The sequence below is a fragment of the Danio rerio genome, chromosome 4, assembly GCF_049306965.1.
Source record: "Danio rerio strain Tuebingen ecotype United States chromosome 4, GRCz12tu, whole genome shotgun sequence".
Taxonomy (NCBI): Eukaryota; Metazoa; Chordata; class Actinopteri; order Cypriniformes; family Danionidae; genus Danio; species Danio rerio.
In genome coordinates, this window is record NC_133179.1 from 16,868,715 (window position 1) to 16,894,979 (window position 26,265).

The 26,265-nt window shown below is 32.1% G+C and overlaps 1 protein-coding gene across 4 annotated transcripts in view; it reads right to left on the reverse strand.

The window, feature by feature from the left end:
* atp2b1a (ATPase plasma membrane Ca2+ transporting 1a) overlaps nucleotides 1-26,265 on the reverse strand; it is a 239,432-nt gene that overhangs the window by 207,505 nt on the left and 5,662 nt on the right. For all 4 annotated transcript variants that reach the window (XM_073945708.1, XM_073945710.1, XM_073945712.1 and 1 more), the window contains one exon: nucleotides 25,236-25,336. The gene's annotated coding sequence lies outside the window, so the exon portion shown is untranslated. The remainder of the gene's footprint in view (nucleotides 1-25,235; nucleotides 25,337-26,265) is intronic.

A 26,265-nucleotide genomic window follows, 5' to 3' on the forward strand; every position in this document is an offset into this window, starting at 1 on the left:
TTAGATCAAGTGGAGTGTAAAACTGCAACTGCTTTGAGAGATAGGTGGGGGCTAGAATATGAAGGGATTTATGTACAAGTAAAAGCACGTTAAAATCAATTCTGAATTGGATGGGAAGCCAATGCAGGCCCCTTTAGAAGAGGGGGGATGTGGTCATATTTCCTGCTATTACAAATAAATCAAGCAGCAACATTTTCGACCAACTGAAGGCGGGAAATTTAAGATTTTGAAATGCCAGAGTGAAGTGCATTACATAAAAGCGTGGACATATATAGATTGTTTAGGATTTTTAAGAAATTCTTATTGCATAAATCTGCAAAGCAGGCTATTGAGCATTGTTCTCTGAAAAAAGAAGAAAATAAAAACACTTTACACCCAACACTACAAAATAAAAACTTAATGTGAAAGATGTATGAATATAAAATATAGACACATTTTCAGGAAAGTCAATAAATTAGCAAGACAGGTTGCAGTACCACTGATTATTAAATTAATACATATTTGTATAATTAGATAAAAATCTAAACCAAGTGGTTTACACTTTAGTTTAGGTCACAATTCATGCTATTAAATACTGGCTTATTACCTGCCTATTGTTAAGTTACTAACTGTTCTTTAGTAGTTATAAAGTACGATTCCTCTGCATTCAATCCTAACCTAAACCTAAATCCTACTTCTTCCTTACTAACTATTAATAAACAGCTAATTAGTAGTTTATTTGGGTCACACTTTATTTTGATGGTCCGTTTGTTTAATTTAAGTTACATTGCATCTACATGCCAACCAATTCTCATTAGATTATAAGTAGACTGCTGGGTTGGGGTTAGGATTAGTGTAAATTGACTGCAAAGTTTCTTATAGTCAGTTAAATGTCTGTAGGAGCAGTATCAACAGATATGAAGCAGTCTAGTAATACTCAAATGGACCATTAAAATAAAGTGTTACCAGGGTTCTACAGTGTTCATTAACATTTCATCACAATTATAAATGGAAAATAGGCTAGTCGACTTCTTGCTCAATGTTTTCCTTTAAATAATTTTTTAAAAGTGCTAAAAATGTAGATTTTTATATACATATTAATTTTATTATTATTATTTTTTAAAGTTTACTGGTGCATTACATCTGGAAAAAATCCATACTCTAATAGAGAAAGTTTTGTGATTTAAGTTTGGTCCCCTTTTATTTCCTTTCTGCAAACCTGTGATTAAGACGTTTACTTTGCTTTTTGTACCTACTTTTACCACTGGATAGCACAGGTGGTCGGTTAGTTGGGGGAATGCATGATTATTTATTATATTATTAATATTTATAATAATAAGCTAAACAATAATTATTATATTCATATTATATTCATATATTTAATCTCATAAAATAAAGGTAATTGTTTAAAAAAAGTCTTGTCATGGATGATGATATATATATATATATATATATATATATATATATATATATATATATATATATATATATATATATATATATATATATACACACTTTAGGGCTGCACAATATATTGTTTCAATGTATTCAATGTTTTCCTTCAAATATATAAATTTTTTAAATTGTGATTGTGAATGTGTGATTTTTAAAAAAATATATGTTAAAATATTTTTTTAATTGCACGCGAGTTAAATTTAAATTCATAAAAGAGGATAAGTCAAATTGTCAATAAAGGAAAACAAAACCAGTCAATTGATCATTTAATCTGAAGTTGATTTATTTTAATTGATTTAAATTTAATTTAACTGAACAAAAGTTTTCAAGAATCACTTTATTAAAAGGGAAAATATGCTATTTCATGTACATTCCCCACACATAGAAGATGCCAACTGAAAGCTATAAAGTAAAACATGTATATTAAAACTCAATCATCACAACTCAATTTTAAAGCAAAATGATACAAAAAAGTTTGAAATTGAATTGATCAGTTTAAGCCCTATTTACTTCATCAGCTATAGTGTGTTCGTGCCAGGCATCGTCCCGGGAGAGATTTACCCTGCAGGACTGCTATTGGCAACACAAACAGTGTAGTAAATGCAAATGCAGTTAACCTGAAGAGACACTGTACTCTCTCAGTGTGAGAAATGCAATGACAAACCCTTGTCATCATGGTGACTTTCAAGACGAGCTGAATTGTGCCTGCAGTCTCCGAATGTGTGCGTTTGTGTCCTCTGAGCAATGCAGGGGATGTGGGGAATGTGAAAGCACAACAAGTTGCATGTCAGCACAGAGCACAAGATGGCCTGACCGGTCTGGACCAGCCACACTACTAGATTACGTCAGAGTGTGTGTGTGTGTGTGTGTGTGTGTGCGTGCAGTATCAGTGAGAAAATCCCATTTTGATTTGAAATGCTCCACTGTATAATCCGTTGAGTCTGGGAGGACGAAATGACAGAATGGATGGATGGCGAATGAGAGAGAGAGAGAGAGAGAGAGAGAGAGAGAGAGAGAGAGAGAGAAAGAGAGAGATGATCTGTGTGTCAATGAGTGCAAAACTGTACCCTCTCAGACGCATTTAAGATGATGGTGTGTTTATATATAAATCTTGCACCATTTATGCTTTGCTCAGCAATGATTTCATACACCTTTGGAATGTTGAATTTCCAGTGTGTCACTTTCCTTGAATTTAACGGTGATATTTACTAGCAAATATATGACTACGACTCATTCAAAAATGTCCTGATTTTCACAATGATTGTCCAAAGCTGACTTAATGCACGGTATGCAACTTGTACAAACCTGGAAATTACTTGGGACCATCAGACGAAGGTTTTAGATTATCTTTTTACTCATAAAAGTTCAATTTAAAATACAGTTTTTAAAAAAAGGAACATTTTGCAATGCTTTACAACAGGGGTGTCCAAACTCTGCATAGCTTAGCTCCAACTTCCTTTAACACACCTGCCTTGAAGTTTCTAGAATACTTAGAAAGAGCTTGATTAGCTGGTTAAAGTGTGTTTAATTGGGGCTGGAACTAAAATATCCTGAACACGGGCCCTGCAGGACTGGGTTTGGACACCCCTGCTTTACAAAATACCTACAAATAAAGGGAACATGCCATATTATTACTCTATTACAGTACCCGATTTTGATCGATTTTTACAATGTAAATGTCACAGTTGAGAAGTCCACCTATAGAGGACATTAAATCAGCTTGGGAAGAAGAACTTGCAGTAGAAATTCCAAGTGAAATTTTAAACAAAGTCTTGAACTGGTGTTTTTTTGGAGGCATATTTTACATACTTCCTTAGCCAAATATGTACCTGCCATGTGTATAGAAAGAATGCTGATGTGATATATGAAACACAATCGGTAGTTGGCAAATATATCAGGTGGATATGTTTGTAAATCTGACTTTTGACTTAGAGTCAATGCCTCACCAGCCACAACCTCACTGCACGTCACTGTTTCACAAATGTTCCATTAACGCAAAACATTGTCTCAATCAGATTAAAGTGCTTTATAGGCTTCATTATTTCAAGTGTAAACAAAATAAAATATGGTGTCGCCATCGTTTGACAAATGTCAGTTTTTAGAATCCAACCAGTCTCATTCCTGTTATGTATCCCAAATTACAGAGATTCTGGAACAAAGTATTTAATTTTTTCAGATACATTAGACATTCTGATCAAATCAGATCCTATATTAATTATATTTTGAGTTTCTGAAGAATTTTTGAGACTTACACGGGTAAATATATCCTTTTGTTTTGTAAATTAAAGGAGTTCCAGCTCTTAAAGTATGGCTGACTGAGTTAACATTTGAACATCTGAGTACATTACATCTGGAAAAAAAATCCGGTGCACCCTACAAGAAAAAAAAAATAGCCCCATTTTACTTCCTTTCTATAAACTTGTAATTAATATGTTTACTAAGCCTTTAGTGCCTACTTTTACCATTGGATAGCACTGGTGGGTGGTTGGTTTGAGAATGCATGTTTATTTATTATAATAATAATATTTATATATTTTATGACTGCTGGTTGTTGTTTATTTTTTCTTTTTTTAATGCATGTCAAAATGTAAGTTTTCTGTTTATGTTTTGAAGAAGTTTATTTACAAGTGAATGTCTGCTAGAATTTCTAATAATAAAAATATTTAAACCATAAATCTCACAATTTTAAATTATTAAATTACAGTCTTACATTGATTCAACAATTTTGTCAAATATTATCAAAGGTTATAAACAGACAAATTGATCAGCAACTTGTAATTTCTTCTAATTTATTGTATCATTTATTTATGATAATAATACAAACGATACAAACAATGACATTTTAAATTCATAAATATTGTTTTGGGCACCTGCAGGACACACTTAAGCATTGCTTTAATCAATTATCTACAACATTTCACTTTGTTAATGTTCTATTGCAAAATAATAATTATTATAATAATATTATATTCATATATTTAAGCAAATAAAATAAAGGTCATACGTATAAAAATAAAAAAAAAATACATTCTTGTCATGTCTGATATTATATATGTTTGAGAGCTGCACATAATATTGTTTCAGCATAGATAATTGCAATAAATATTTCCAGAAATGTCGCCATTGTGTGATAAAATGTCAATTTTTAGATTCCAACCTGTCTCATTCCTGTTATGTGTACCGATTTCTTTTAATTCTTTCAATACCAGTTTCTGGAACAAAAAAGTTTTTTTTTCAGAATCATTAGACATTCTGATTGAACCTATATTAATTATATTTTGAGTTTTCGAAGAATTTTAGAGACAAGATATGCAATGTTGCGTCCTGATTATAGTTGACCAGGAGCCAGAGAATTGTATTTGATTGCTAGTTTTATGTGCGATTAACTGAATTTGTCTTGTTTCTTGTCCAAATATCTATATTTCAAAGCAAAAACAAAATAATTTCACAAACCACACTTGCAGATCATTTAGCTTGTTTTAAGGAAAACTCATTCATTTTGCCTTATTTCTTGTGAAGTTGAAAACAAAACAATATTGTTACTTGATCTAAGAATTTCTTTTAATATATTTGCACTTTTTATTGTGATTATTCCATTTCTGTACCTGAATACGGTTAAACTCTCTAGAAAACCATTAAACTGAGCTATTCAAATATCTTGTAAAACTATATGCATTATTTCACAATATTTATTGCAGAAAAATTAAGCTTCAAAGAATCAAAGAAAAAATCAGATTTGTACAATATCGTGCAGCCCTTTTTAGTGACCATTGTTGTGAGAGATTATGATCAATAACTGATCAAACCATGGATTTAAACACAACCTCCTGTAAAGCAGAAGGCAGTGGAGCGGGTTTGCTGTGGTTTGACTGTGATGTGCCTCAGCAGGGGGTCAGGTCTCATTAGAATAGCATTAGGGGGCAGTGATTTTACTACTCCGTCCCTTCATCCCTTTTCTCTTCCCACATATCTAACGCCTCCTGTCTGCTGTGCCATTTCCATCCCTCAGCCGAAGCTGCAGTGTCAGTCAGACTGGAGCACCTACTGTTAGCACTTCTCACCTTGGATGATCTTTCAGGCTTTTACGCAACATACAGGATGAGATATGATCAACAATGAAGGGTTCACAGCGCTGCACATACTCACGTTTGAGGGGTGTGAAAGAACTCCTGTCAGATTCATTTGAATCATAAACTCTTAATATTTAAGATTTTAATATTATACTTAGTTTTTTCTAATATTTAATTATAATATAATATTACATTATAATATTTATATATATTTCATTTAAATTAAATAATTATAGGAACTCTGAAATTGTAACATAAAAGTATTTATATTTCTATTTATATATATGTATATATATGTATATATATATATATGTATATATATATATATATATATATATATATATATATATATATATATATATATATATATATACATATATATATACACATACACACACACACACACACATATATATATATACATAGACATACATATCTATATATATACATACATATATACACACACACACACACACACACACGTGTATGTGTGTGTGTGTGTATATATGTGCATGTGTGTGTGTGTGTATATATATATATATATATATATATATATATATATATATATATATATACACACATACACACACACACACACATACAGAAAATACTGAAAAATACTGTTAGTTTATAATTTCAATGAGTTACTAATTATAATTATATAATATTAGAAAAATATTATACAAATGTTCCATACAAATATTAAACACTTTTAAAAGGACTTGATTTGATTTGATTCAAATTGAATCAAGCCATTTTAAAACTGTTTAATATTTGCATGTTTTGTAAAAATTTAAAATGGCCAGTGCAATTGTAGGTAAAGCACAAAGACAACCAAATGGAATGTATTTAATGAGAATTAAACAGAAAGCACATGTCATTATTGAAGATTGTTCCCATCGCTTAAACAAAAAATTTCAGCTCTTGCCATCAAAAAGACGTTTTAGGCAGCCTCAAGAGAAATGTGCATCAAATGTCCTTTGTGCCGACTGACACTAGAATTTTAAATAATGGTTTCTAAGTATGTAGATGTTTATAAATTGGGTTTAAATGTGATATATGTGATGACATTCAATGTATTTGTGTTGTTTTTTTTTCTGTGATGCATGTAAAGTGAACGCTGATGCACTCAAAAAAAATTATTTTTTTTACTTGTTCAAACCACTTAAGAAAAATGAGCTGAAACAACACAATTCTTGAGATTTCATTGGGACAACTTAACTTTTTATGTTCAATCCACATAAATTTGTTAAAAGTGTTAAGTTAACTTAATCGATTTGTGTTGGGACAACATGAAGGATTGGTGTGGAACCCAGCATTTTTTTTTTTTTTGTGAGGTTGTGTGGTGAAGCTAAAAGATAAATTTCCACTTGTAGACGATAAAGAAAGTAAACTCTATAGGGAACAAAAACAATTAAAAAGTGCATCTCTCAAGCCATGCAGATTCACAGTGAACTGTGCAATGGAAAGCACCAATGTGGAAATGTGAGACCCTGGTGGCTCTAGCCTAAGACTTTCCTGCACGCAACAGGCGTATTGTATTTTTAGGGCAGATGGGACACCTGTTAGTGGAGGACATTAAGGGTAAGAGGTGCCCCCTGGAGGTTGGAACGTGATGAAAAGGAAAATGCTTGAGAGAAAGAAGCAGGACGAGAGCGAGAGAGACCTGCTTCAGAGTTATTCTGTGTCCTTGATGCTGCTTGAACGTCAGGCTAGTTATGAGTGCGCACATGTCCTCTGAGACGCATCGCTCTGCCGTCACAGAGGTGGCAATGGGACAGAGCCTCTGAATGCCAAAAATACCACTTCCCTTGAGGTATGAAGTGGCATGATTCATGTAAGAAAAGATATCAATCAATTTTACTGAACATACTGAGAGGTCCAGAATAAAAGCTAGAGATGTTCAAAGCACATCAAATAAATCAATGCAATACAATCTAAAACTAATCCATCCTATGACACTTTCAAAAAATCTGGTACTGAAAAACTTAGAGCTTTGTTATATACAAATATTTAAAGCAAAGATAAACACTCACCAGCCACTTTATTAGATACACCTTACTAGTACCATGTCACGCAGTTACAGCAGATTTGTCTGCTGCACATCCATGATGTGAATCATGATGTGAGCCAAAAGTGCTCTATTGGATTGAGTTCTGGTGACTGTGGAGGCCATTTGGGTACAGTGAACTAATTGTCATGTTCAAGAAATCAGTCTGAGATGAATGAGTGGCAACCTGTGTGGTCTTGCGCTGCTGTAGCCCTTCCGCCTTAAGGTTCAATGTGTTGTGTGTTCAGAGATGCTCTTCTACATATCTCGGTTGCAATGAGTGGTTATTTGAGTAACCGTTCTTTTTCTATCAGCTGGAACCAGTCTGGCCATTCTCCTCTTCCCTCTCGCATCAACAAGGCATTTGCGCCCACTGAACTTCCACTTACTGGATGTTTTCTCTTTTTCTGACCATTCTCTGTAAACCCTAGAGATGGTTGTGTGTGAAAATCCAGGTAGATCAGCAGTTCCTGAAATACTCAGACCAGCCCTTCTGACACAAACAACCATGCCACATTCAAAGTCACTTAAATCACCTTTCTTCCCTGTTCTGATCCTCAGTTTGAACTGCAGCAGATCGTCTTGACCACGTATTGATCATGCCTAAATGGATTGAGTTGCTGCCATGTGATTGGCTGATTAGACATTTAACAGTTTGACAGGTGTACCTAATAAAGTGGCCGGTGAGTGTATGACAAAAAAATTTTTCTCAGATTTCTTAGATGGTGACATACAGAAAATAAGTTTAGATTGGACTGAATAAAATAGATTCCAATTGTCTTCACCTGAAAAGCTGCCAATCCAGTTTGTTAATTTCACACCGCCTGACCTTTGCTAATAAAGAGAGGGATTGAAACTAAATTGGAGTCGTGAAACACAATTAAATTTCTGGTTCCTCGTCCAGTAGTTAAGTGTGTCCACTTGAATGCACTGACTACACACAAGACCCGGACGAATGAGCGCTCGTGATTGAACGCACCTGCCACAAATTTACATATTTCTCATTTTAATTATTCTAATAGGCACTCATAGCAGAAATAATAAAAACGGACAGGCAGGAACTTGCAGTCATTCACTCCAAATGAATCGGAGGTGGTGATTCACCACAAAATGTAAGAATATACGGCTTTAGGACATTTCTGGTCACATGGTGAAATTAATATCTATGATTATTATTATTATTATTGTATTTTACCTAATGTAGCTCAAAGCTGTTCACATAAGAACAAGCAATACTAAAAAGTGAATACTAAAGTGAATATTAATTATTATAATATAATTCAAAGCACTTCATGTCAGAAAAAAAACATTTAATAAAATAAAGAACAAACAAATCTAGATATTAAATGTTATTTAATAATAATTTTACTATTATTATTTTATTATTATTATATAACTAAAAAGCCCTTCATGTTAGAAAAAACATTTACTAAAATGAAATAGAAACAAATCTAGATATTAAATGTTATTTAATAATATAATAATAATGAAATTCCTTTTTTTATCATTAATATTTTATTAGTAGTATTATTATTTGTATTATTATTATTATTATTATATAGCTCAAAGCACTTCATTATTTAAATAAACATTTAGTAAAATATAAGACAGAAACAAATCTAGATATTAAGTTATATAATTATAATAATGGTTATAATACTATTATTATCATTAACATTTTATTATTATTATTACTATGGCTCAAAGCACTTCATTTTAGAGTAAACATTTAATCAAATAAAGTAGAAACAAATATAAATATTAAGTTATATTATAACAATAATGATAATATTACTATTATTATCATATTTTATTATTATTTTTTTATTATTATAATATAGCACTCCATGTTAGAATAAACATTTAATAATAAACAAAGTAGAAACAAATCTAGATATTCAGTTCTATAATATAATAATATTATTATCATTAACATTTTATTATTAGTAGTATTGTTTTTTATTATTAACTAGCTCAAAACATTTTGTTAAAATAAACATTTAATAAAATAAAATATAAACAAATCTAGATATTAAATGTTAATAATAAAAATATTACTATTATTATCATTAATATTTTATTATTATTATATAGCTTAAAACAGTTCATGTTAGAATAAACATTTAATAAAATAAAATAGAAACAAATTTAGATATTAAAAGTTAAATAATAATGTTACTATTATTATTATTAATATTTATTATTATTATTATTATTATTATATAGCTCAAAACACTTCATGTTAGAATAAACATTTAATAAAATAGAAACAAATCTACACATTTAAAAGTTAAATAGTAATAATAATATTATAACAAATTCAGGTGAAAAAAATCAAATGTAAAAATATACATATTCAAATCTAACTTGATCTCAGAGTCTTCATTTCTACCCAACAGTCCTTCACATCTAATAATCTAAATAGTTTTTCCTTTAAATAATATCTGTGGATGACATTGTGGTAAGACAGAAAAGTGTTTCCTGTGAGCTGGCAGATGTGAGAAATGGCAGCTTTGAGGTGGGTGGGAGTGAAGCGCTCTGTCCTTGTCTCTCTCTTTCTCTCCGCATCGACCTCTTTTTCATCTTGTTTAGCTGCTGCTAAAACTCACAAGCCAGTATTGACAGAAGCCAATTACTTCTCACTTCACCTGCTGCAAACAGGATGAAATAGCAGTGACGTGCAGCATCTGGGTACACAAAGACATCGCCACATTTCTCCTCTCCTCCACATCAAAACAAATTGATTTACAATAAAGACTCAAAATAGTGCAACGTTTTGAAGCCTGCCGATGGTCGAATTTACTGAAGAGGCACAAACCAAACTAACACCGTGGCAGGAATATGTATGTGTATGTGGGTGAGAGTGTATACAAGAATTTCTTCCCTGAAGCTAAAAATAAAATCTGATTGTTCTTATTTCAAAAAAGCAAGGGAGCATTTTCTCTGATTCAATGGTGCAATTAACCTTTTTAAATATAAATCTCCTCTGGGTACATCTTAAATCCAGATCTGGAGATTCTCAAAGCTGTTAGGGTTAGTCGATTAACTGTACATACTGATATATATATATATATATATATATATATATATATATATATATATATATATATATATATATATATATATATATATATATACATATATATATATATATATATATATATATATATATATATATATATATATATATATATATATATATATATACATATATATATATATATATATATACATATATATATATATATATATATATACATACATATATATATATATATATATATATACATATATATATATATATATATATATATATATATATATATATATATATATATATATATATACATATAATTGGCTAAACTAGCATTGGGCGGGTTAAAAGAATCAAAACAAAGACAGACGTTCTGGCACCTAACACACATTTTCAAAGCGGAATATCTGACTTTAGCATTGTTTTTCAGATAAACAAGAATATTCACTTAGCAGAAGTCTTAAATTCTTTGAAGACATTTTAATGGTAAGAGTCAACTTCCATACAGCACCTTTAAACAACTCATTCCACAACCCGTGGTTTTGGCAGATTGGCTTTGATATAAGCTATTATTAGACTAACAAGAAAGTTGGAAAAACAAGGTTTGTTTAAACTACAATGACCTCTTATATGTCAAAATAATTCATGACTCTTTACATATATAGGCCAAATCTAATTTAGGGAATAGATCTGACTTTTTGTCTTTGGGAGAAGCTCAGAATAAAGACTATATATGTATGTATGTATGTATGTATGTATATATATATATATATATATATATATATATATATATATATACATATATATATATATATATATATATATACATATATATACATATATATATATATATATATATATATATACATATATATATATATATATATATATATATATATACATATATATATATATATATATATATATATACATATATATATATATATATATATATATATATATATATATATATATATATATATATATATACATACATATATATATATATATATATATATATACAYATATATATATATATATATATATATATATATATATATATATATATATATATATATATATATATATATATATATATATATATATATATATACATACATACATACATACATACATACATACATATATAGTCTTTATTCTGAGCTTCTCCCAAAGACAAAAAGTCAGATCTATTCCCTAAATTAGATTTGGCCTATATATGTAAAGAGTCATGAATTATTTTGACATATAAGAGGTCATTGTAGTTTAAACAAACCTTGTTTTTCCAACTTTCTTGTTAGTCTAATAATAGCTTATATCAAAGCCAATCTGCCAAAACCACGGGTTGTGGAATGAGTTGTTTAAAGGTGCTGTATGGAAGTTGACTCTTACCATTAAAATGTCTTCAAAGAATTTAAGACTTCTGCTAAGTGAATATTCTTGTTTATCTGAAAAACAATGCTAAAGTCAGATATTCCGCTTTGAAAATGTGTGTTAGGTGCCAGAACGTCTGTCTTTGTTTTGATTCTTTTAACCCGCCCAATGCTAGTTTAGCCAATTATATTTCAGCACCCCGGGTTGCCTTTGTTAAAAACAGTGGCTGTGTCCGAAATCGCCTACTACAAAGTACGTAGTGCAGTTAAATTTAAATGAACTCGGCCATTAGAAAAGTACGTTCTATACAGTGTGAATGTGAGCAGTATGAATGGAATTCGGACTTGCTACATTCGCCATTTTGAGTTGAGTTGCGTCGCTTCACTCCCATTTATGAATTCTCTTTTGGGGCATCATGGGATAGCGCAGCGTGCATGTTATGCGCACTTCAGATTCTATATCCAGTTATATCTTGCATACTGAGTTTCGAATTCTATGAAGAATCACATTTTAGCTCACATTTTAGCGTACTATTTAGTATGGAGGAATGCTGTCTCCAATGCAGCCAGTGTATTTCATTCATTCAGTCAGGAGGGCTCTTAAAGTAGGTGTTCGCGACCGAAATGCGGCCTCTGGTAGACAGTAGCAGTCTCCGAAATGAGACGCAGATTCAAAGTTCCACATGAGGTGGTTATTACTAAGCAAATAACTCAAATATTACAAACGTAATATTGTACATTTCCTAACATGCTACGTGACGAGATTTGCAGTGATATGCAATTTGGCAATTTGCACCAGATGCAACAGACAGAAATGTAAATACAGCCATTCAGAAGCACAGAATAGTCCACTTACTGCACTCCAACAAAATTGTAAGGTTTATAACCTAATCAATACAAATTAAACCGCCTTAACAGTATTAAATGTAGATGCTAAATCATGTGTTGGTTTGCACTGAGTCACAGTTCTGAAGTTACATTTCTAATGGTTTATTTTATTAAGATCTGAGGTGAACTATCTGCTGCTGCTTTCGGTAGTGTGGCAATAAATGCCAAGTAAATTGGCATTAAAAGTCACATTGTTAGCCTTTAACACTGAATAAAGCACATGAAGTGTACAAGAGATAATCATTGTCAGTTCAGCTGCAAGAAATAGAAGTCATTTCTAAAATACAAATTTCAGGTGTTTTTTAAAACAAAAACTCTTTTTAATAAGGAAAATATTCCTTCTATCATTTAGCACTGCTTTTATTTAGAACATGGTTTAAATCAGCCTTAAGGCTTGATAGTCAGGCACACTGCTGTTGGTGTCGTCAATCTGGCAACCTGCATTTGCGTGTTTTAAACAAGTGCATCACCTAGTTCAACCACTGGGTGTCAAACCAACATACAGCACCTTTAAAAAAAAAGTCTGGCTAAACTCCGCCTCCACAGAAGACCTACAACCATGTCCCTGTCTGTTTAGCTCCACCCACCAATACATGCTGAAGTATGTAAATAAACAGAGAAACCAAACAATAAAGACAAGAGAAATTAACAAAGTGTAAATTAACAAATACAAATGGGTGAGAGACATATCAAAAAAGTGTAAGGAAGGAAGGAAGGAAGGAAGGAAGGAAGGAAGGAAGGAAGGAAAGAAGAAATCTGATTTCATGAGGACTTTAATATATCTGAAAAAATATTGATAACCTGAAAAAGGTGAAGATGACAGAAATTATAATAGTGAATAAAGAAACTAAACAGAATAATTCTATATTCAAAAACATTGGTTAATAAAAACCACACAGAATATATACCATGTGACCTATTTTACAAATCCAGGCTTTCAATATAATCCTTATTTAAACACCAGCAACAATAACAACAACAACAACAAAAAAACATTTTCAAGGATTTTATTTTAATAGGTCTGTTGCTAATCTAAAATGTGGTTTTAAAAAAAAGGGTATTAAACAATAGCATTAAGAAAATAGTATAATTTAATTTAGTTAAAAGCAGTCTATTTACCCTGCCATTAACCGAACATTAATGCAGGCACACAGGGATATAAATATGTATAGAATTATATGTATATGTATAGAATTATGCATCTTGCACATCTGCTTTGTTTGCCACAAACCTATAAATAATAAACAAGGGAAAGCTCCTCTTTTAACAGTCAAACAAATCTAGCAGCTCATTGTAGAAATGAGCGGGGAGGAATGAGGCAGACCAGCGCTCCGCATGAGACGAGAGTGGCAGAGCGTTCACATCCCTGTCTCAGCACACTCGCCTCGTCTGCAGTCACTGTCGCCATGGAAACCGTTCCCAAGGCTCCCAAATGTCCCCGAATGGAAAGAGAACAGTAGGGAGGGATGGAGGGGGGAGAGTCTTCTGCACATCACCAAGACAGAACCCAGAAACCAGAGGAAAGAAGGTAGAAGGTCACAGAAACATACATTTAGGCATTTAAATTGCCTTGCTTGACAAATGACTGCTGCTTTTATGTAGTATAGTTAGCAAGGACACTTAATAGATCATTCAGGGTAGGCATATACATCAGTTAAAACAAGACCAAAAAAACAAACCAAATAGTCATCATACTTCTACAAGGGATTAATTACATATTGCAAAAAACATCGGTGACATTTTAAAATGTTGCAAATGTGGGATTATGAAATTAAATATGTACTAATTTGCATATATTTCTAGCACAAAAATCCTATATTTTTTGGTGCTATAACATATTAGATTAAAAAAATGTACAGAGAGCAATTTGGCCATTTCTATTTATCAAAAAATTCTGCAATCAGTATTTTTGCAGAATAAAACATATATAATCAGGCTAATTAGGCTTAAACATCCTCTATAGGTGTAACTGAGGAAAGCTTTCACAGAGGAGGATTTATTCAACAGAATGGTCGGGCAGGCAACTGTCAACACAGGAGCAATTGGGTACATATAGATAATCCAGAAGTGGTCCTCGATAAGAATCAAAGAACACAGCTAGACAAGGATATAAAAATGCTTCATGAAGTTACAAGTTACAGTAACAAAACAAATACACAACACTCAGCAATGTGTGTGAGCAAATGTGATGTATAAATATTCTGTGTAATGAGTTCTTGAGCAGCTTCAGCTGTGACTGTTTGCAAACAGATGGGATCAGGAACCTGTGTGTGCATGTGGTGCATGCTGTGATTTGTAGTCCATTTCTTGGCAGAGTTGCGATTTGGTGTTGTTTGATAGGGTGCGCGCGACGTGTCTGAAGAGCGAGGAGGGTGCGCGACGGATTTGAGGATAGGGAGTGAGACGTGTGATTTCCGGGAGATTATCTCTCGTTTGTGGGTCTCCGGGAGTCTCCCGCAGATGTAAAGAGACTCCCTGATGCCCACAAAAAATTGATAATCTCCTGGAAATCGTGCGGAAATCACAACTTTCGGGAGACTTGGGATGTCTTGACCTCCCACCACACTCATAATTCTCTCTTCATATAGCCGTATGTCTATTACATATCCATAATACACTGTGATACAGCCGGGCTTGGATCGTATTGCTTTCTCACTACAATCGATTCGTTCCTGAGTTTGTTTCAATCGAGCCAAGACCACCTCATTCAGGCGATCTCGGACCGATTGTTTTAGCACGGATCCGATTGCTGGATTCACATATGCCAAACGAACTGCGCTAACTGGCCAAACGAGACAGGTTCTGAAACAAAAGTCTAGGTCTGAAAGCACCCTAAGTAAACTGCCTTTAAAAATATGTATTTGAATGGTAATCTACTGATATAAATCTACTTGTATGAGTGAAAATTACAGGGCCAAATAATTAGAGGTGAATGTCGGATGTTTTATTCTATATTAGACTTGAAAAAAACTTTACGAAAAAGTCAAAAAGCTAAAAATATTAAATCGACTGCGTTTTTACCCTAGCTGAACAAGTAAATTTGAAGTCAAAGCTTAACACTGAATAATCAGCTGAGAGATCTGAACTGTCAGTTTCAGCAAGGACTGACTGGTGTCAGACTGACGCACACTGGATGGAGTTTGCCAAACGCTGTGTGTGCTGTGGGCCGGAGCTGCGCACTGGGTAATTACGTAGAGGTTAACGAGGCTGACTTCTCTAACGAGATATGAATCACAGCGCATGCAGAGACTCCGAGGTCTGTGTTAGGACTATTTATACTTTATTTTCCCCTCAACATGAACATTAGACCAACACTGCCAGTTTGTCCATTCTAAGGTCATGATCTCGAAAACTCTGACATTTCTCCTAATTCTTAGCCACTGCACATTTAGAGCTCAAAAAAGGGCCATTTATATTTGACATTTACACTTATATTTAATTATTTTGGAGACTCTCAATTTCAAAGCACTTGAGAAATGCAAAAGCAAGTAACTGCTGAAATACAAATCTTGAAATATATCAATTTAATTTTGTGTATGACTCCCATGAGCTTGGACGACTGCATTCATACATCTCTGCAATGATTCAAATAACTTATTAATAAAGTCATCTGGAATGGCAAAGAAAGTGTTCTTGCAGGATTCCCAGAGTTCATTAAGATCCTTTGGATTCAACTTCAATGCCTCCTCCTTCATCTCACCCCAGACATGCTCAATAATGTTCATGTCTAATGGCTGGGCTGGCCAATCCCGGAGCACCTTGACCTTCGTTGCTTTTAGGAACTTTAATGTAGAGGCTGAAGTATAAGAGAGCGCTGAAGAATTTGCCCTCTCCTGTGGTTTGTAATGTAATGGACAGCACAAATGTCTTGATACCTCAGGCTGTTGATGTTGCCATCCACTCTGCAGATTTCTCGCACACCCCCATACTTTTTCTCTTTTTCTCCTTCACCAAACTTGACATTTCCGTTAGAATTATGAGTCTATGCAAGTTCCAATAAGTCTTTGCAGTATTTGTGATGATTGAGATGCAATGGGATGATTCTGCCTTCTGCCACTTTTCCAAATGATCAACTAGAAGTCAAGTTAATATTTGTTGCTCTTGCAACTGGGATCGATGACAAGACTTTTGTCACTTAGCGTATATTCAAATATTTTATATTTATACAATTTATATGGGCGGAATTCAAACAAATTAAGTTGAACATTACTAAATTTAATTTGTTTCAGTTCAGCCCATATAAATTGGAATTGACAACAAGCTGTTTGTCAGGCAGTGAATATTGATAGCTGATACTATATTAAAAATGGTAAGTGCATATATAAAATGTAAAACATATCATCAATATAATAATAATTGCCTTGTTTTATAAAGGTATGATCACATGTTGTCCAAATGACAAATAAAGTCATTTGGAACATTTAAAAAAAAAATGTTGTTAAAAACAGCAGGTGTAATAAAATTGCAACGAATAAATGTATCGTTTTGTTCTATAGAAAATGACCTAATAAAACAATTAAAAGTAGATACAATACATTACAAATCTCTTATTTTAATAAACTGATGAACTATGATAAATGAGTTAAATAAGCTTAAAAAACAATTAATATATATTTATATTAATTTATAGACCATGTACTATCTATACAAATATAGGGTTTTTAAAAGAAACAACCATTCTTTTTTGTGTTTTGGTTTGTTTTTTTCTTTTTTCATTCGATTTTTCAATTCAAAAAGGTTTACCAAAACGTTTGACATGTTGGATGTGATAAAAAGGATTTTATTGAGAGGAAAGGAAAAAATATATATATTTTCATGTGTTTAGTTGCAGCCACTGGTCGAATAAAATATGAAAAACTGACCATGAAAAACTGACCATAAAAAATTGCACACACACAAAATCCTCAGACATACAAGCAACCTCAGGAATACAAATAGAAAAGTAGATCCATTGAAACAACTACTCATAAAAATAAGCAATAGTGATGTGTGCAATTAGAGGCCAAAACATGTAGTGAACCGAGTCATGAACACACATTACTGAGAGCTACCTGCTTTGACCTGATCAACAGCCAACTGTCTGTATCTCCACAAAGTGCTGTATATATACGTTCCATGCCAACATCGCTCTTTCTGCCTGAAGGAGACTCCTACGAGTGTGCAATGAGAAAATTCTGAGAAGACTGACACATATTTTTGTTTTCGGTTTCCGAGAAGAGAACCGTAGAACCGTAGAGCTGTGTGTTTTGTAGACAGGTGATAGGTATTGAAATAAAAATTAGCCAGTGTTTGGATCACACTGGTGTGTTTATAAGGTGTTAGAATCAAGTGCAATGTCTCTGATTAGCATTGATGATGAATGTTTGTATGAAGAGTGTCTTGGTTTTCACACAGTATTACATAACAGCATTAAGATGATGTGCATGCAGTCATAGACTTGAAATAGCTCAGGTGGGAGAATATCAGAATGTAGGACAAATACTAACACAGTACTGCTAACTGTCACTGTTTTTTAGAATACAGAATTAAACCCAACAGTGTGATCTACCATTACTTAAAGAGGGAATTTCTATATTGATGGAAACAGATTCATATATTTAAATCTTTACAGGACAAATTAGGACAATTTGTTGAATTGTGCTATAAAACATGTTCAAAAGAGTGTTCCATCATGCTAGAAATATGTTAGCACCAAGTTAAAACACACTAGAAACATGTTAAAACATTCTAGCACTATGGAAACGCATAAGCATATTAGCAATTTGCTATAACATGCTATAAAAGAAGCATGCAAACAATGTACTAAAACACGTTAACAACTTGCTAAAGCTTGCTAGATTAGAAATGTGAACATTGGGCTAAAACATGCAAGCATTTTGCTAACACATGCTAGAATAGAAATGTGAACAATGTGCTATAACGTGAAATCAACTTGCTATAACATGCTAGTAAAGAAACATGTCAAAAAACTTGTAAACTCATGCTACAATAAAACAGTAAAACATGATAACTTACTAAAACATTTCTAAAAATAAAACAAAAACACTGGGCTAAAACAGGTTAGCAATTAGCTGAAATGTGCTAAAAAAATTAGATGCAAGCAATGTGCTAAAAAAGTTAGCAGCTTGCTAAAAACATACTTCAAAAGCAACATGCAAGCACTGCGCTAAATCAAGTTAGCAGTTTGCTAAAACAGTATAACAGAAACATGCAAAAACATGCTAAAAACTTGCTTAAAATGCTAGAAATTAAACATGAAAGCAGTGTGCAAAACCATAAGAGAGAAAAAAATATGCAAACAATGTGCTAAATAATATTAGAAATTTGCTAAAACAGTAGAGCAGAAACATGCAAAAACATGCTAAAAACTCGCTAAAAACAAGGCTAGAAATGTAACATGAAAGCAGCATGCTAAAACATGCTCGAACAGTAATATGAAAACAATGTGCTTAAATATGTTAGCAGCTTGCTAAAAACATACTAGTAAATGAACGTGCAAACAATGCGCTAAAATGTTACAAATGCATGAAAGTGCGCTAAAATGCGCTAAAATGTTACAAATGCATGAAAGTGCAAAGTGGTAAAACATGATAACTTGCTAAAACAATGGTAAAAAATGAAACCTAAAAGCAATTCGCTAAATCAGGTTAGCCATTTGCTAAAACAATGCTAGAAATGAAATATGTAAACAATGTGCTAAAATATGTTAGCAGCTTGCTAAAAAAATGCTACAAAAGAAACTTGCAAACAATGTGCTAAATTTAAATTTTTGACAAAGTCAAAAGTATAACAGAAAGGACTCAAATATCCAAGGTGTCCCAAAATCACATTTTAATTTGGCTTTAATGAAATCTGACAATATAAACGAATACTTTTCTACTTCAAATAATGCTAAAAACACACAGGTCTATAGACATACAGTCATGGGAAGCTCCTCTAATCTATTTTCACCTTTTCATATAATAATGTGGAGTCACTACAGAAAGTTTCCTATCGGGAAAACAGTTCAAACCCCAGCAGCAGTGGGATGATAATGTACCACATACCTGATTTTATCAATAGAGCCATGTCTTTGGCAGAACAGTAGAACCCTTGTCTGTACTTTTTCAAATTTAACACTCTTTCAACAATCAAGGTTTTTAGCGATCGGGTGACATGCACATTCCAGGCTGGGGTTAGGCTACAAGGACAAGCCAGTGAGAGTTATGAGATGTCTCTGTGCATTTGAAAAATATGTATTTTTAATTATGAAACATCAAAGAGATTAGTTCCTCCAAAATTTTAGTATTATAAAAATGTGATAAGCATATTAGCAACTTGTTAAAAATATGCTAAAAATGAAACATGCAAGCAACAGGCTAAAACATGTTAAAAACTTGCTAAAGCAGAGACATGAACAATGTGCTAAAACATGTAAGCAACTTGCTAAAAAGTTAAGGTTAAAAACAATTTAAAACTGCTTTTATTCTAGCCAAAATAAATCAAATAAAGCTTTCTCCAGAAGAAAAAATTATTATCAGATTACTGTAAAATTTCCTTGCTCTGTTAAAGATCATTTGGAAAATATAGAAAAGAAAATTTAAAGGGGGGCTAATAATTCTGACTTCAACCATATACACACATATATATATATATATATATATATATATATATATATATATATATATATATATATATATATATATATATATATATATATATATATATAATTTATTTACACTATTGTTAGCACATCTAATGATGTTGTTTCATAATATTAATATTTGTTTGTGATATTTGTTAATTGATATTTATAATGTTAAACAATGTCAGTGTTATTTCATAATGAAAGAAATCAAATGCTATTTAAAATATCTAATATGTATGCATTATAAATACATTTCTTTAATTCCACTTTTGATCAATATAATGCATCCTTGATAATTTATATATTTCTTTAAAAAAAAAAAAACTCAAACTAATTATCCCCAAAAAACTAATGTGCTAAAAATCAGCAAGAATTTATTAATGAATTCATTTAATAAAAATGTTATCATTTTTCTCACCGAACTGACTTCATAAGACTAATTTAATTTAAATATCACATTAACTATTTTTTAATGTATGCAAATACTCCAAATATAAACTCAATACTTTCAAAAAATATATTTCTACCAAAGAATACAGGTCTGAGCAAATTATGACAACTCAGAAAGTTTCAGAAAGAGCGCTTGTAAACTGGTTTAGTGGGTCACTTCCTTTCTGCGTTTGGGTCTCTCACAGGTGAACTGTACCAGGTTTGGCTCTTGCGTCCTTGACACATTTAGCCGACTGCATCAGTATCCGATTCCTCATTGCCAACCTGTTTCCACGATGATGATGACAGGACAGGGGCCAATTGCATCTCCTTCACCTCGTCTCTTGGGCAGAATGAGAGGAAATGGAGAATGGCGAAAATACAGAAAGAGATAAGTTAAAGGGGCACTTTGGAGTTTAGGGTGGGGACCAAAATAGACGTGACACACAACAGCTCTGCAACTGCCCGGTTAGACTAATGAGGCGAGGTTGAAGGAGAGGGACGTTCCCAGAGGAGCCCCTGCACCCCCGTCACCCGTGGCCTATTTCCGGTACTGAAATTCATTTAAAATGGCCACAGCGCGCGAGTTTTTGGGCCTCAACTGGGTCAAGGCAAAATATTGAGCTCAAAGCATTCAACTCAATATCAATTTGCCAGGTGATGCCAAGTGTTGGATTAGTCATTTATCACACCTGCATCTCAGAGCGCATGGTGGCACAGATGCTGAACACACACACACACACACACAAACAAACACATGGGGTGAGAGATACTGGTTTTAACATTCGCTTTTAGAGAACTATAGAAGCCTTTCCACACACCACACCTTGCTAATTCATAAGCACACAAAACATGTAGGAGAGAGTGGAGACGAAAGTACCATTTTTCATAAAAATAATAAAAGATTTGCTGTGTTTACTAACTATTAAGTGTGGTCTATAATTATAATAAAAATGTAGAACAGCTTCAAAATAATTTTACTTTAAACAAATTGCACATTCTTAAAAGTAATACAGGCTGGGTCAAAAGTAACACCATAATATTTGCTACATTTACTGACTGTATCTTGTTTATTTTAAATATATCTGAATAAATATATTTGGCATTTTCATGAATGGCAATTTCAGTTCTATTAAATGTTTCAAAAACAATCCAACAATGCAAAATGTTAAAACTTTATTAAATATTTGAATATATTTTATGAATATTAACAATATGCATTAATTGTATAAAGCATATGAGTCAAAACACTGAATATTCTAATGTGAAAATTAAAAATAAGCTGTCTATTAGCAGTCGGACATAAATAACAGTGTTACTTTCATCCACACAGGAACTCTTGCCATTTAAACCTGATTTACTTTTAAACCGAAAGACCGAAGGATGTGTTATTGCTCAAAATAACCCGTAGATCGATCATTACTGTGATGCATGGAAAGTGAAACTCAACTTGTAATGAGGAAAAAAGAACCACCACAATAATTTTCCGTTTGCACTTAAAAACACATAACTGCAGGACATGAGCCTGAAATCAGCTCCTATTTGGCAGCTCCATCAAGGGTTGCATGCTGAAGGTGCTGTTATAAAGTGATAATTCACTCAAAAACGAAAATGTACTCATTATTTACTTTCTCCCAAATGATTCCAAAACTTGTTTGAGCTTTTTTTTGTTTCTGTTGAACACAAAATAAGGTATTTTGAAGAATGTTAAAAACCAGTAACCATTGACTTCCATAGCAACAAAAAAAACATTGAAATGAAATGAAAAACCAACATTATGGGAGTTAATGGTTATCGGTTTTTAACATTTTTCAAAATATCTTCTTTTCAAAGCATTTTTCTTCATGAAGGATTGCTTTCAAAATATCAGGTGTTATTTTGTATCAATGTAGAACAACTTCACTATAACATGCTGAATGTGCTGTTATAGCCTGGAAAGCAAATGTTGTCAGGGCTTCGAGAAAATTGCTTTGTTACTTTTGTTGCGTGTTACGTTCGTCCCTTCTCTTCCCTACTGTTTATTTATTTAAGAAACTGATTAAAAATAAATAAATAAATACCTCAGCGATTTCAAACAATGCTATCATAAGCAGATCACATGTCTCTTGATCAGTAAGAGTCTCTTTATCTGAAAGTGCCATGAAATTGGCAATATGCATTAATCTTATAAAACATACGAGTCAAAATACTGCAAACTCTAATGTGGAAGTGAAAAATAAGGTATGGCTATTAGCAGTGGGACATAAATAACAGTGTTACTTTCATCCCCTAAGGAACTCTTGCCATTTAAACCTGATTTACTTTTAAATCGAAAGACTGAGGGATGTGTTATTGCTCTAAATAACCTGTAGATCGATCATTACTGTGATGCATGAAAAGTGAAACTCTACTTGTAATCAGGAAAAAAAGAACCACTACAATAATTTAATTTTTGCACGTAAAACTAATAATCCTAAGTACAGGACACGATCCTGAAATTAGCTGATATTTGAGTTAGTTTTGGTATATTTGGGGTTTCAAGGGTTACTTTTATTCCACATTACTTTTGTCTCCTATCAATACACACACAACAGGTCAAATGTTTAAAATAATTAGGTTTTGTTATATTTTTAAAAGTAGTTGCCATTAATTACAGTGAATTGAATTGTGAAATATTATGATTTTAAAATGTAAATAATTGATTTGATGGAAAAACCATTTCTAATATGCAGATTTATAAACATTTATTATTATGGTTACATTTTAAAATAAAGTTTTATTAGTTGATCAGTTGCTAATGTGAACTAATAATGAACACGACTTGTACAGCATTTGTTAATTATCATGGTTAAGCATTATTAAAATCTTCTTGTTAACATTAGATAATGTACGGTGAGTTGAACTAAAATTTAACAACTTTATTTTCCTTAATGTTAGTAAGATAAATTAACTAATACAATAGGTAACACTTTATTTTGATGGTCCAGTTGAGTTTTAGTAGACTGTCTGCTTAATATCTGTTGGTACGATTCCTTCAACAAACTTTGCAAGTACATGTCAACTTACACTAACCCTAACTCAACCCAGTCTACGTATAATCTAATGAGGATCAGTTGGCATGTAGATGCAATGTAACTTAAATTCAACAAAGGGACCATCATAATAAATTGTGACGCTACAATATTATTGTAAAGTGTTCCCTTATTAATATCAATGTAAATTCTTTTTTTTTTTTGGTGGATTAAATCACTAAAAGCATTTGAAAGGCCATTTAAAATGTTACAAAGTATTTATTTTTTAATAAAAGTCATGATTTGTTTTACTTTTTTTTACTAAAGAATCCTGAAAAAAAAAAATGAAGGTTTAGGAAACATTGATTAAAATAGCCATTATTAATAAATAAGCAACAAATCGGCATGATAAAATAATTTCTGAAAAATATTTAACAATGAAAACTGGAGTAATGGCTTGAGTAATTTATTCCTTACATGAATAAAAAAAATGCTAAATTGAGTTAGAAACGGTTATTTAAAATTATATAATATTTAAAACTATATAATTATAGTGTCATGCAAAGCGTTAAATACTATAACTGTAAGTTGCTTCGATGCACCAATTGTAGAAAAAAGTGCAGGATGTTAGAATGCAATATCAAATTAACCTACATTTTGCAAGACACCAGTTCCACTTATAATCCATTCGAAACTTTGCTTCAGAATATTTATATATTCAAATGAATGAAATGTACGACTTCTTTTTTTTATTGCCGACAGCATTTGTCACACCATATAGTGCAGAATAAACTCTAAATCTTCATTTGAGTGCAAACAACAGTTGCTAGCCGAGTCATCGCAGCTAACATTCAAAGCAGCGCAGATCAAATGAGTGTTGTGGACTTATTATGGATGTCAAAAAGTACAGCAGGAAGAAACCAAGCAGCAGGTTTGCTTTTATCAAGTCCGATCAAACTTACAAGGACACGACTGCATGACATTTCTGTGACCTTTTCTTTGGGCCGAACAGAGTCCAGTCCGTGGGTGTGTCCAACCACAACGCCACAGGCACCTGTCTCTTCCTGTCTCTCTGAAGGTCAACGTACTGGTTCTCTCGCTCTCCAGACATGCATGTTTTATGAATACCGGTCATTATTTAAGCATTGTGTCAACTCATTTCAATATTTACCTCACTTATCCAGTCCACTAAAATTCAGAATCAGTTTCAGCAATGGAAATTCGGTTTTAGTGTTAGTTAAGTATCATTTCAACCTTTCGTTTTGCAAGTCAATCTAATACCATCGCAAAAAAAAAAAAAGGTTTTATTTTGATTGAGTATAGAGAAAGAAAACACTTACTGTTCTCTATCTTGTATTGAAGTGTGCTTTGCCTGAGGGCGGAAGACTGGTTCATTTGTCCTTCACTAAACAGCTGATTCACACAAGCTTTTCCAATACATCTGCCAAAACAGTCAAACAAACAGCTTACTTTAGTCGATAAGAACAATGTTGGACAATTTGATCATGAACATTTTTGTAAATATTAGTGAAATAATATACTGGACCAACCAATAAATTTGGACCAAGAGTATAATATTCAAAAGTTCAATGAATTAGTAGTTATTTGAGTGACTTACATTTTAAACATAATTTTCATGTTGTTTAATTTGGCCTGTCAAACTAAAAATATCATTGTGCATGAATCATTGTTGTGAAAAAAAATATTTAAATACACTGAAAAAAAGGCCTCTTACGTTAAGTTTTTGTTTTGTTTCTAGCCCAAATGTCTAAAAAATTTTAAATCAGAAAGCATTTATCTTGGAACCATTAAAAAAATTATTTTTGCTTTTCGGACCATTTGTTTACCCCATTGGCAGATTATTTTGCTTGTTATAAAGAAGAAGTCACTTAACATTCATTTTCTGAAAACAAACAATATTTTTTAAATGCCTAAAAAATGCTTCTTGATTTAAGAACACAAAATAAGGCAAAAGCTAAGCAACAAAAGCATTTTTGCAGTGTAAATTAGGGCTGCACAATATATCGTTTCAGCATCGATATCGATCATTCACAATAGTCACATCGTGAACATACGCAATGTTGAGTCTCGATTATAATTCACCATTTGCATGTGATTTTGATGCCTGTGATTGTAAAAGGACCTTAAAAACACTCATGCATACTAAATTGTCCCATTTGTAACTTTACCAACAATTTATTTTATTGAAATGGTTTTATTGTTATCTTTTAGTTACTGTACTAGAATACTGTTAGAACCGGAAAACGATAAAACACTATTTCAATTGTATGTTTTTTTTTTTTTTTGTATGTACAGATTATTTTGCATAAAAAAACTCACAACACATGCAAAAACAGAAATGCACTGCAA